Source organism: Peromyscus californicus, unplaced genomic scaffold (genome assembly GCF_007827085.1).
Source record: "Peromyscus californicus insignis strain IS unplaced genomic scaffold, ASM782708v3 Scaffold_11__1_contigs__length_118956290, whole genome shotgun sequence".
Taxonomy (NCBI): domain Eukaryota; kingdom Metazoa; phylum Chordata; class Mammalia; order Rodentia; family Cricetidae; genus Peromyscus; species Peromyscus californicus.
This window is the reverse complement of record NW_026294402.1, coordinates 45,752,016-45,764,620: the sequence shown is the minus strand read 5'-3', so window position 1 is coordinate 45,764,620 and position 12,605 is coordinate 45,752,016.

Below are 12,605 nucleotides of genomic sequence, written 5' to 3'. Positions count from 1 at the left end.
TTCGGAGCTTGAGTCCTCCAATCAATTTATTAAGGATCCCAGCTATCTTTCAAGGTCAAGGAAAATAACCCACGTGGAGTCAAGCTAGACTGGTCATACTATACTAGTTAAACTACACTAGTTAATCTTGTTTGCTGAAGGTCTCTGGAGTCCAGGACATAATCACAGAAGTGAAATCCAGGGTGCTTTTCCTGTGTCCCACCTTTTGATTCATGGAACTATACTGGTCTCACAGCTACAATTCCCGGAGCCCTTCCTGTGTGCTGTATTGTGTGTAGGTTTCTCAGACATTATCCCGCTTACTCTTCCTAACAACACTGAGAGCAAAATGAGGGTCTGAGGCTCATGAAAGTTAAGTCAATGGCCCTGAGTCTCCCAGACAGTGAGCACCCAAACTTCCTGTTTGAGCCACCCTTTGTGAGATACTGTTCAGTAGACTGTGGTGTCATTAAACCCCGCTCAAAGCTCTGTTTTCAGCTCTGTCAGGCCTCCTAGAAGGACCCAACTGTCCATAAGATAGCAGGGTGTGAAGTGTAAGCACTGCTAAGGCCCTAGGGCAGTGTGAGAAGCTGACCAGCTGCCACTTGGTGGCCCTCTCCTTGTGAGAAGACAAGAGTGCTTTCAGAATGACACCATCTGTCCTCTCCCTCGAGACTTAACTAAGGCTTGGGCAAACAGGACAAGTTCTAGCCTGTCTCAGAGAAGAGCTGTGCCGTGGAAATGGAACAATCGCTCCCTTTCTGAGGTGCTAATAAAGTTAGACTTTTAATGGCTTGAAATTAAATTGATATTGGCCTGGAGTCAACAAATACCTATTCATACAGTCCAAGGCCCCTTAATACTCTCCATCCCATCTCCAGCAGCCATCCCCAAGAGAGAGCAGAGGAACAAACATTGCCCAATGGTTGCCACTAATATATCCCTGCCCTCGATTCCATCCCTCCTCCCGTTCCTGCTTCTCTTCCTCATTCCTCCTCCTCCTCTTTCCCCATCAGCTTGGTACCTTCTGAATCAATTCCCTTCCAGCTTTAACGAAGCATTTTCTGACATCCTTATTTTCTTGTTCTCTCTCTCTCTCTCTCTCTCTCTCTCTCTCTCTCTCTCTCTCTCTCTCTGTCTCTCTCTCTCTCTCTCTGTTATGCATACATGCTCATGTGTATGTACATGTGTGTGTTATTGTGTGTGGAGGCTAGTATAGATATCAACAGACAGATTATCACTTCATCTTAAAATAATATTTAAGAATTCTTCAGAAATTTAGATTTGGGCCAGATCAATAGTAGCCTATGACTAAGTGGATGGACTCCGCCCACACACCTGCCATAACTCACAGAGAGAAGCTCTGGAATAGCTCATTGCCAGCAGCACAGGACAACCTTGACCATCATCAGCATGCACCTGGACACATGAACAACATACCAATGCCTCAGTGTGAGAAAGCAGGACAGGGTAAGGGTGAGTTGGGGCCAGGTATCTGTATGTTCTACAAAATACATGTTTACCCCAGCCCTTTGCCTACACTACATTTCAATGGCTGGTCATTCACTGGAGGGACCTATTAGCATAACATGAATCACTCACTTGCTCTGTGTTCTTTCTGCAGACCTGTGCTTGTGTATCATCTCCTCACCCAGCAAACAACCATGTGAACATCATGATTACTATTGTCCTCATTATAAATAATGAAACTGAAGTTAAAGAGATGAAAGAACTTGTCCCATGTCACTATACTTCTAAAATGAGTTCTTGCACACAGGATACATGAGGATATGATCCAAACTCCCAAAACTTCTTCGGTACATGTGCCATATATTATACTTAGAAGAACAATTTTTTTAGAGTTTGACCTGTCACCATAAAAGTCAGAGGTGCATTTTATCTGGCTCCTCATACAACAGAGATGTTTTATAAAATTATAGTTGGAAATGTAAATGAATGAATAAAACTGTCATTCTAGAACCATCTGAGAATATTAGTCAATATAAACCAAATGCTAAGTAAGTACTTTCAAAATGCATAGGAAAAGTTTACAAGGGGACTCAATTTTAAAAACTGAGGTCTATGAGAATTTTAGTTAGGATGGGCACAGACTTACTTTCAAGCCCTTAGGAAACTTAAATTAAGGATCAACTCTTGAACCTGAGAGATAAGATGGGAGGGCAGAAGGTAATAAATGTTTGTAAACTATTATCTCAAGGGATGACCTAGAGCACAGACATCTTAGTGGCTAGCCTGAGTCTGCAGGTGAACATTTGGGAGCCCTCTGTAGATATAAAGGTACGACTGAATGATGGCAAGGAGGCTGCCTGTTGATACATGTGTTCTTATTCGTAACTCGTCAATATAGAAAGATTAATGTGTTTAAAACATTGGGTCATGGACAAAGCCAATAACATTGTGAATAACCAATATCAAAATAAACATGGCCTCATCACCATTTCCAAATCCTTAAACCTACATAATTAACCCCTAGTACGATACACTGGTAACACTGCTCCGGAAAGTGACACCATGGCACTCTTCTCTTACAAAGAGTAGGGAGATGACCTGCTTGTGAGTAGGGCTTGGCCAGCAAAGTATCTTAAAGCCTTGGAGCTAGATTTCAATGTGGCCAGAGGATGCCATTTCAAACACACGTGCTTTAAATACAGAATAATTAACCTCTGTCCTTATGTTCCCACAGGCTTTTGGCAATATGCAGGGACTAAAAATATGGAGAATTTTGAATACAGTTTTGCATGAAAATGAAGCACCAGACTCATTGCAAACAGGAATCTGTGCACTCTGGGCCAGACAGCAGAGTTTGTCTTGATTAATATAGATGAAGAACATCCTTCAGGGCTTTGGGAAATATGAAGGTATAGTGTGTGTGTGTGTGTGTGTGTGTGTGTGTGTGTGTGTGTGTGTGTGTGTGTGTTTGTGTGTGTCCATCAGCTCTCACCTGGATAATTAATGGAGAAATGAGGAAAGAAGAGACACCTATTTGTCCCTAACCTGATAGATTAGATATGGGATACCACAGATCCCCTGGGGCTTTCCTAGTGAAGTCACCTCCCCTCTCCCATTGAGTACTCTTGGTTAAGTAGTGCTTTGAGAAGAGTTTTGTTAGGTTATCAGAGTCCTGGGATTGCCCTAATGAGGGGAGATGTAAATCCTGGGGAGGGGTTAAACTGAGGGTGAGCATCGTCACTTCCGCTATGGAGTAAGGTAAGGAATTTCACTGGGATTGTATAAAGGGTCAGTTCTGTGCAAAGAGGACTCACCAAAGGCAAGAATCTCCATGGAGAATTAGGATTATCTTTAAGTGGGCTCCCTGAGAGAGGTATAATTGGGGGTGTTTTCTTTTGGATTATGTCTTAGGGTTTCTATTGCTGTAAAGATACATTATGACCACAGCAACTTTTACAAAGGAAAACAATTAATAGGGGTGGCTTACATTTTTAGAGGTTTAGTCCATTATCATCATGATGGGACAGGGCAGCATGCAGGAAGACATGGTGCTGGAGAAAGAGCTGAGAGTCCTACATCTTGAAGGCAGCAGGAAGTGAACTGTCTCACTGGGCATGGCTTGAGCATTATATGAGACCTCAAAGCCCATCTTCACAGTAACACACTTCCTCCAACAAGAACACTCCTACTCCAACAAGGCCACACATCCTAATAGTGCCACTCCCTTTGGGAGACATTTTCTTTCAAACCACCACAGATTGTGAACCTAAGCCTATGTTGGTGCATTATGTTTGAACTTTTCCTCTCACACATCTTATTGGTTAACTCCATCTTTTCAGTAAGATATAAAGTCAACATTAGAGAGCAGGGGGTTCTCACATTCACCCTTTCAATTGAAACTCATGTAAACTCAGCAGTTTCTAATCCAGGGACTTGCAACAGAGGGCTCATAGGAAGTGACCCACAGCCAGTGAGCAGAGGCAAAGGTTGGAGTCATGAGCAAGGACATCATTTAAGAAGCAGCAGCTCCAGGCCTTAGTAGAAGAGGTGGATGGTCACCATGCCAGAGACTGGAGTTTATGTCACTCAAGAAAGTTTTCATGAAAAGAGTAATCAACTTAAAACTATCTTACTCTGACATATTGAATATGCAAGTTTGCTGTGGGATGGTCTGTATGTCAAATGTGTTGCTGATTAGTCAATAAATAAAACACTGATTGGCCATTGGCTAGGCAGGAAGTATAGGCAGGACAAGGAGGAGAATAAAGCTGGGAAGTGGAAGGCTGAGTCAGAGAGACACTGCCAGCTGCCATGATGACAAACAGCATGTGAAGATGCTGGTAAGCCACGAGCCATGTGGCAAGGTATAGATTAATGGAAATGGATTAATTTAAGCTGAAAGAACAGTTAGCAAGAAGCCTGCCATGGCCATACAGTTTGTAACCAATACAAGTCTCTGTGTTTACTTGGTTGGGTCTGAGTGGCTGTGGGACTGAGATTTGTCCTGACCCTGGGCCAGGCAGGAAAACTTTAGCTACAAATGGCGCCCAACGTGGAGCAAGAGTTTCCACCTAAAACCTGAGAAAAGATTCTAAAATGGAGCTAAAAACAGCTTCCTAATTGTCTCTCTCAAATGAGCAGCAGCTGCCGGTTTGAGCTACTGGTGGGTTCCTATCATGCGTGCTCGACCTGCAGTATGGCGGGAATGAGGCCTCTGCAAGTGGCACATTAAGCTGCATGGTGGATTTAGCCTTTGCAGGTACAAAACAAAAAAAGAGGTTTCTGGACTACACGCTGTTTGGATAAAAGCATAGACCCACGATAGCTCCCAGAGCTGGTGGTAAATGTAGCCATGTTGGGAAGCTGAGGTGGGCGGAGCCAGCAGCCACAGCTGCTGCAGCTTAAAGCAATAGATTCACAATAAGACAGATTCAGATGTAATAGTTTACAATGTGTGTAAAATATACATAGGCTTGAAAGAGACAAAAAAGGTGATATATACAGTTATAGAAACAAATACATAGTTTTAAAAAATAAAGTCTTTAAAGAGACAGTAAAATTAATATAAAAATAAGCCACGTAAAGATGAATATTACACAGAGAATCTGGATTGTGTTGTCTTTGGGATTTTTAACTGCAGAAAAACATTTGATTGTAAAAGCTGTTGAGTTATGCCAAAATGTATATTTTAAAGGTACCTTGACTTCAAAATTTGGATATAAGGATATGTTGCTTTGGAAAAGAGTCTCTTTTGTTCCCACAGAAAGCCAGAGGCTATGGATTTGTTCCAGATTAAGATACATCAGGTTTGACCAGCCAAGACCCCCTGAAAGGTCTCCGATGACACCATGGCCCAGATGATTCAACATCCAGAATGGTTTCAAGGCAACTGGCTCAGACAATACAGCCTCACAGACTATTCCATAATCCTAAAATTTTCTTTGTGTCCCCATAAGATACAGCGCCCCCCTCCAGCAAGAAGTAGTAAGAGAAGCTACACCCAAATTCCCAAATTATATGTAATTTTACTTTGTTAAGGTTAAAACTTTCCTTTTTAAAAAAGAAAAGGGGAAGTGCTGTGGGATGGTCTGTATGTCAAATGTGTTGCTGATTAGTCAATAAATAAAACACTGATTGGCCATTGGCTAGGCAGGAAGTGTAGGCGGGACAAGGAGGAGAATAAAGCTGGGAAGTGGAAGGCTGAGTCAGAGAGACACTGCCAGCTGCCATGATGACAAACAGCATGTGAAGATGCTGGTAAGCCACGAGCCATGTGGCAAGGTATAGATTAATGGAAATGGATTAATTTAAGCTGTAAGAACAGTTAGCAAGAAGCCTGCCACGGCCATACAGTTTGTAACCAATACAAGTCTCTGTGTTTACTTGGTTGGGTCTGAGTGGCTGTGGGACTGAGATTTGTCCTGACCCTGGGCCAGGCAGGAAAACTTTAGCTACACAAGTTCAAGAAGGGTTTTGATAAACTTGATTGATGATATATTTAGGGCTAGAAAGAGACTTAGAGATCATCTCCTTCAGTGGACCCCAACTATGGTGGCATGTCATGAGGACCTGAGGAGATTTCAACAAGCATTAACATGTAAGCTGAGTGTGGTTATGTGCACTTGTAATCCAGAGCTGAGGATGTATTGGGCTTGTTGACCAGCCAGCCTAGTCGACATGATGAATTCCAGGCCAGTGAGAAAGCCCGTCTGGAAAAAGGTAGGCGATACCTGAGGAACAACACTGAGATTGTCTTCTGGCATGCGCGCGCGCACACACACACACACACACACACACACACGAGTTAAAAAATTAAAATCAGAACCCCAAAATAATGTATTGTAAACTCTGGAGTAGGATCTTGTCATTAGGAACGCTTTTTAAGTCTTTCTTTTAAAATTACAGGAAGCTGAGAAAACCATCTTAGAAAAGCCTTATGGACCCCATGCCCAACTTCCTCAGGTGGCAACAGTCATCTTTCACAACTACAAGACAACAGCAAACTCAGGAAGCCAACATGGGTCCCGTTCTGTACAATGGACTGCGGACACTGTGCTATTTTCACCAGCTTTTACATGCAAGTATAATTGCTCTTTTTATTAATTTCCAAGTTAAATTTTAATTTTTAGATTACAAAGTTACAGGTTCCCAAGAAGGATTTTCACATATATTTCACTTTGGTTAACACCCCTCCCCCATTTCTCCCTTTCATCTCCCTGTCCCACTTTCTCTGCTGTCCATTTTAGCCCCATGACGCCCCTTCCACTTTGTTCTATTGTCTTACCCACCCCTAATCATGTGAACCCCTTGGTAGCTCTCTGGGCTCTATCTGTGTTTAGTCCCACCTGAATACATACGTCTAACAGAGACTAGGACCCGCACATGAGAGAACATGTTTTATTTGTCCTTCAGAACCTGGGTTGCCTCACTTAAAATGTTTTCCAGTTCTGTTTACTTTCCTGCAAATTTTATTTTTCTTCATGGCTGAATAAAATCCCATTGTATTTTTAAAAGTTATCTGAAGATTTTAATTTGTAGGGCAGAGAATTTGGAGTTCATTCAAGCCAAGCCTCGTTTTACAGGTGAGGAAATGGATTCAAAAGGCAGAGTGACTTATTCAAAGACAGGGAAGTGAAGGTAATGACGGCAGATGACCATCCCAGTCCAGGGTTCTTTGCTGTTCATGAACTCACCTCTACTCCTTGGTGGGTTAAAGGTCAATAAAAAGTCAATTTCCTGGCGTGGGACAAAAGGAGTAATATGTCTAATTTCGGTCATCCCCAGGGACAAGCACATCTTTCAGCAGTCATTCCAACCTCAAGACGTTTTTCTTTATCGGAGGTATGCTGTGTCGTACATCTTGGGCTGACTTCAATCTCCATAGTTGAAGATGAGTTTGAACTTCTGATCCTCTTGCCTCCATCTCCTAGGTGCTGGGAGAAGAGCTGCGACAGTTGAACCCAGGGCTCTGTGCATCCTAGGCAATCGTTCTACCAGCTGAGCTACAGCCCATCCTGTGGGAACGTGCTGACAGACTCTCAAAGAGTCATGAAACGCATGAGCCTTGGCAAATCATAAACACGCTCTTCCTGTGTCATAGTTCATGAAAGACTGTTGGCTGGGTGGGGTGGGGGTGGGGTTCTGAAATGTTGTAGATATTCTTCTGCTTTCTCTGTGTTGCAAAGAGATTTTCAGCGGCTGGGAACACATAGTAAGACTTGTTAGTGTGACCTCCCATCCTGCTCTCCCAAGAATGTCCCTTCAGTTCCCACTACTAGCCTTTGGCCAGGCAAATGAGAGAGAGAGAGCTCTGTGGCACCCAGGGTCTTTGTGGTCAGTACCCTCCTACACTGAATAAGCCAAGAAAACTTATTCCTTCTCTTAGCCTTCTCCTCATACCTTGAGCCTTGGTCACAGAGCACATGGGACATAGCCTGAGGAAGGGCAGGATGGCTCTATCCCAAACCTTTCTTGGTCCATCCTTTAGCATACTATCCTTCGACTGAAATAGAAAACTGCAACCAGGACATTCCTCTGAACTTGCACAGAAATCTGGGACTTGGGGAGCTGCAGTAGACATGGCGGTGGGTGGGGAGGTCCCCACTGGAAATGACTGTGGCAGATTAGTACTCTGAGCTCCAGCCTCACCGGGCTCTCTTCCTCACTCTACTCCTAGGACTTGCTTTTGGCTCACAGGCCAGCTTCCAATGTCAGTGTTAGCAGCCAGACTCCCAGGAACACCTTGTTCCTTGTGCCAATGACTTTACTAAGGCATAACTAGATACAGACAGATAGCATCTCAGGCGGCTCTTTTAAAACTTCTTTTGGGAGAGTTTTAAGCATCCACTGGCAGCCACTCTCAAAAGCTAACGTGTTCTTTCTGTCCCTGCTTCCATAAGAAGGCAAACAGAAGACTCAAAGCTTCGATGGACTTGGATGCTCTTCTCCAAATCTTCATCTCCCCTCCTGTTGGAACAAGAAGAGGCCCACCAGCCTGCTTGATGGGCAGCCATTGCTGCCACCCCCAGGGCCTGGCCCATGGCCACTCCTTGGCTGAGGAACAGGAGTTCAATGATTAACTGGAGGAAGCCATCTGTGGAAGACTAAGGGAACCTGGCAATGTGGTTAGTCATGAGTGCCTGAGCTACAGTGACCCCTCCCACTCCTACCAAAGGAAATGGAGGATTCATTTCTGCCCTTTCTTGGTCCAGGTAAAAGAAAGAGGGGCTTCACCTTCCCAGGCACTATCTCTATTTCCACATAAAGCAATGTAGTCCAGACAGGCCTAGACTCCAGAGCCAGCCCAACACGAATTTGACTCTGACATTGGGCAAATGCCCTAACCTTCCTGGGACGCAGTTTAGAAACCAAAGCACACAGACCAATAGAGTAAAACCCCAAGATTCAGAACAGGGGTTATTGCCTTGGGAACAACCTATGGAATCCTGTTTTTCTTGCATTGGTCACGAGATCACAGTTAGTATTATTCCAGAGAGACGAACTCCTCCTCATAATCCAGAACACCCAAAACCTTCCCAAAATCTCTGAGATGTTGAGACATGAAACTTTCATTTGGAAGAAGAGGAGGAGCATCGTTGGCACAAACATCTGAGCAAAGTCTTTGTTACCTGAGCCGTTCACCTCTGCCGATGTCCCCCACCCAGCTGTTCTGTCTGCTGTACCAGGTCCCTGTTAAGACGGCAAACATCCTCCAGTTCATTTGTTCCCTACACCCAGCTGTGCTGGTTAGTTTTTTTGTCAACCTGACACAAGCTCTGGTCATCTGGGAAGAGGGAACTTCAGTGGAGAAATTGCCTTCATCAGATTGGCCTGTAGGCAAGTGATTCATGTGGGAGGGTCCAGCCCTCTGCGGGCAGTGCCACTCTTGGGCAGGTGGTCCTGGCTTGTATAAGACTTAAAGTAAACTGAGCAAGCCATGAGCAGCAAGCCAGTGAGCAGTGTCCCTCTGTGGCCTCTGCTTCAGTTCCTGCCTCCAGGTTCCTGCCTTGACTCCCTTCAGTGATGGACCGAAATCTCTAAAGGGAAATACATCCTTTCCTCCCCAAGTTCCTTTTGGCCATGGTCTTCATCACAGCAGTAGAAAGCGAACTGGAACACAAGCCAACAAGATAGATGTTGTCATCCCATTTCCAGATGAGAAACCAGATTCAGAGAGAATCAAAGGCCCAAGTCAATGAACTGCATGACCATAATTTCAACGTAAACCTGTAGGACTCCATAGTCTCTGCCTTTCCTCCCCTGAGAAAGGTCACTCTTTGGAATGGAATTCTCCTAAAGCAAGTCATACAAACAACTGGCCCACTCTTCATCCTGTTCAGGACCATCGTAGAATGAGGATCCTAATCACTCTGACCACCAAATGCTGACATGGAAATCTCTGTAGTAAAATGTGCTGCAAGTAGAAAGAACCTAAGAACTCTGATAGGTATTGTCATGGTCCCTGTGAGGAAACTGCTCCAGTACAGCCCCGTGCCAAATGGTGCCTTTGAAGTGTGTGTGTGTGTGTGTGTGTGTGTGTGTGTACATGTGTGGGTGTGTGTAAGCCAGAGCACAACTTCCTCAGGTTCCATCCTCCTTGATGCTTATTTGATTTTTAAGACAAGGTCCCCTGTTGGCCTGGAGCTCACTAAATGTCCTATGCTGTCTGGGCAGTGAGCCACAGCCATCCATCTGTCTCCACCTCCTCATTATTGAGATTACAAGTACACTCTGCATGCCTGGTTGGTTTTTGTTGTTGTTGTTTGAATTTTTTTTTTGTCGGGGAGGGGTTTGGTTGTTGTCTTTTTTTTTTTAACGTAGGTTCTAAGGATTGAACTCAGGTCCTTATGTTAACAGAGCAAATCATTTACCAACTGAGTCATCTCACCAGCCCCTGAACTATCAGCCTGAAAGTCCTGAAGAAAAATGGGAGGGTGCATTCTTGGAAAGGGCTCGAAGTTTTCAGGCTGTTATGTATTCAAAAGGCATTTATTGTGTTGCTACTATATACAAATTCTATGCCAAGTCCTCTGCAGGTGGAAAGGTGAGCAAGACCCATTCTATCCCTCTTGACAAAGGGTTGTTTTCGGATTCCTTTATGAAATTCTTTCTACCAAATCAGAAAAGATAGAAAAGGTGAAATATGAAAAAATAGAATAGAAGCAGAGAGCTAGCAAGTCTAAGTGTTTAATAAGTGCTTGCTCTTTTGCTTTCGTCTCTAGTGTGCACACAGGTGTCTATGTGCTTTGCTGAGCTGTGGTCCAGCCCTTATCTTGTGGAGTAACTTGGAAAGTTGCTAAGTGTTGACTTGAAAGCAGGCGTTGTTCCATGGGCACACACTTAAGCACACCCAAGGATTTGGTTTCAGGGGAACTGTACTGTTCAAAAGAACTGTTTTTTCTTGTAGTGTCAACCTTGGAGGATTTACTTAACGTTTATGCCACGCTTCGCTTTGTGAAAAATGAGGATAAAGGAGAGTATGAACCTCGTAGGTTTGTTGTGAACATTAAATGAGACAATATGTAAAGAATTGTGTTAAACGAAATGTTGGTGGGAGTTGATGATTGCCGTCAGTCACATCATGAGTGGATAATTTGTTTTAATAATGAATACTTATCCTCATGTAGAAAAGAAGTATTTTACTGTGAATGATAATACTTTCAGGCATTTCTTCTTTGTACAAAACCCAAATATGTAGCCCCTATTGTCAGCCATGGAGTGCTCTTATTCATCTAGGTCCCCTGGGGACCTTGTTCAGGTAAAGCGTCTAATTTGGTAGCACTGGCCCTCGATCCCACATTTCTGACATGCTCTCAATGGATTCCTGTGCTGTTTCTCAGCAAACATGCCCATTCAATTCACAGCAGCAACTCAAACTGTAGTCATTATGCTGAGAAGAAAATCACATGCTTCTGTGGGTCTAATCTAACATGGGCCCCGATGTAAAAAGGGAAAGCAAACATTGTTTATCTGCCTTTGAGCTCACTGTGGGTTGGATTGCCTCCCTCTAATCCCTGATTCATGAAAGCCCCTAAAACCTTGAAACTATGGTTTCCTTTTGGAGGTAGAAAAAAAAAAAGAAACTAAGGGAAGAAAAGCAAAAGTACACAAGTTACTCCCAGGTTTGGATACCCTAAGGATACATGCTTGAGTAAACAACTTAGCCTTCCCTAAGCCTCAGTTTGCTTGTCTGTAAACAGGCATCAAGATGGTGCTTCTTTGCCTCCTCCTGACTCCAGAGAACGATCATGAGGAGCTCTGCCTGGTGTGGAGCAAGCCCAGAAAAGGAAAAACTATATAATCTTAAGATTTTTAACTTGAGGTTTCCATGCAGATTTTTGCCCCCCACTTTCATGCATCTCTGTATTAAGTCCATAATTTATAGTGATGAAAAATCAAGATTTCAGCCTCCGGTCTCAGTGACGCTACGGTTGAAATATCTTGTAATCGGTGTTAGAGAATTAACATTTTGCCTGTTTCCTTGTTTGGTTTTGCTTGGCCTTGTTTGCTTTGTGGCAGGCTCTTCCTATGAAGCCCAGGCTAACCTGGAACTCCTGATGTCCCCGTTTTCACCTCCGGGGTCCCAGGATTACAGGAGTGTGTCACCATGCCAATCTCCTGCTGTTCTTCGCATGGACTGAGTCAGCAAGTTGGAGCTCTGAGATAAGTTTAGTTTTCCCAGCTACTACAAATTCTTGTTGTCAGCAGAGAAAGAAAGAAACACCGAGGAAGGGAAACCTGAGACCTGTCTGCTTGGTCCCCCAAACCGCTTCTTCCCTCTGAGAAAGAGCCTGCGCGTCCAAAACAAGCAGCTGTGGTTGACAACATGGGGCTAAGGACAGGAACCAGATGCTCCTGAGAGACAAGGCAGCCATCAGCTCCCTAGGCTGCCCAAGCAACAGCCAGCTCAGGGCAGATCTCAGGAGGGCTTATGGGCAGGGGAGTGAGCTTGTCTCATCTTTGTGACAGAGTCACAGGCCGGGAAGGTCAAAGCTGTCCTGGCAAATCCGGAACGTCACCACAGATGCCAAGCCAAGATGAGCTCAGACATGGTGCAGGGACCTCAAAGCACTGTTAAGGAAGCAAGACTGTTACAGGTATGGACCCAAATCAATAGATTATAAAGAAACGGGAAACATTGGAGCATGAGAAAAAGA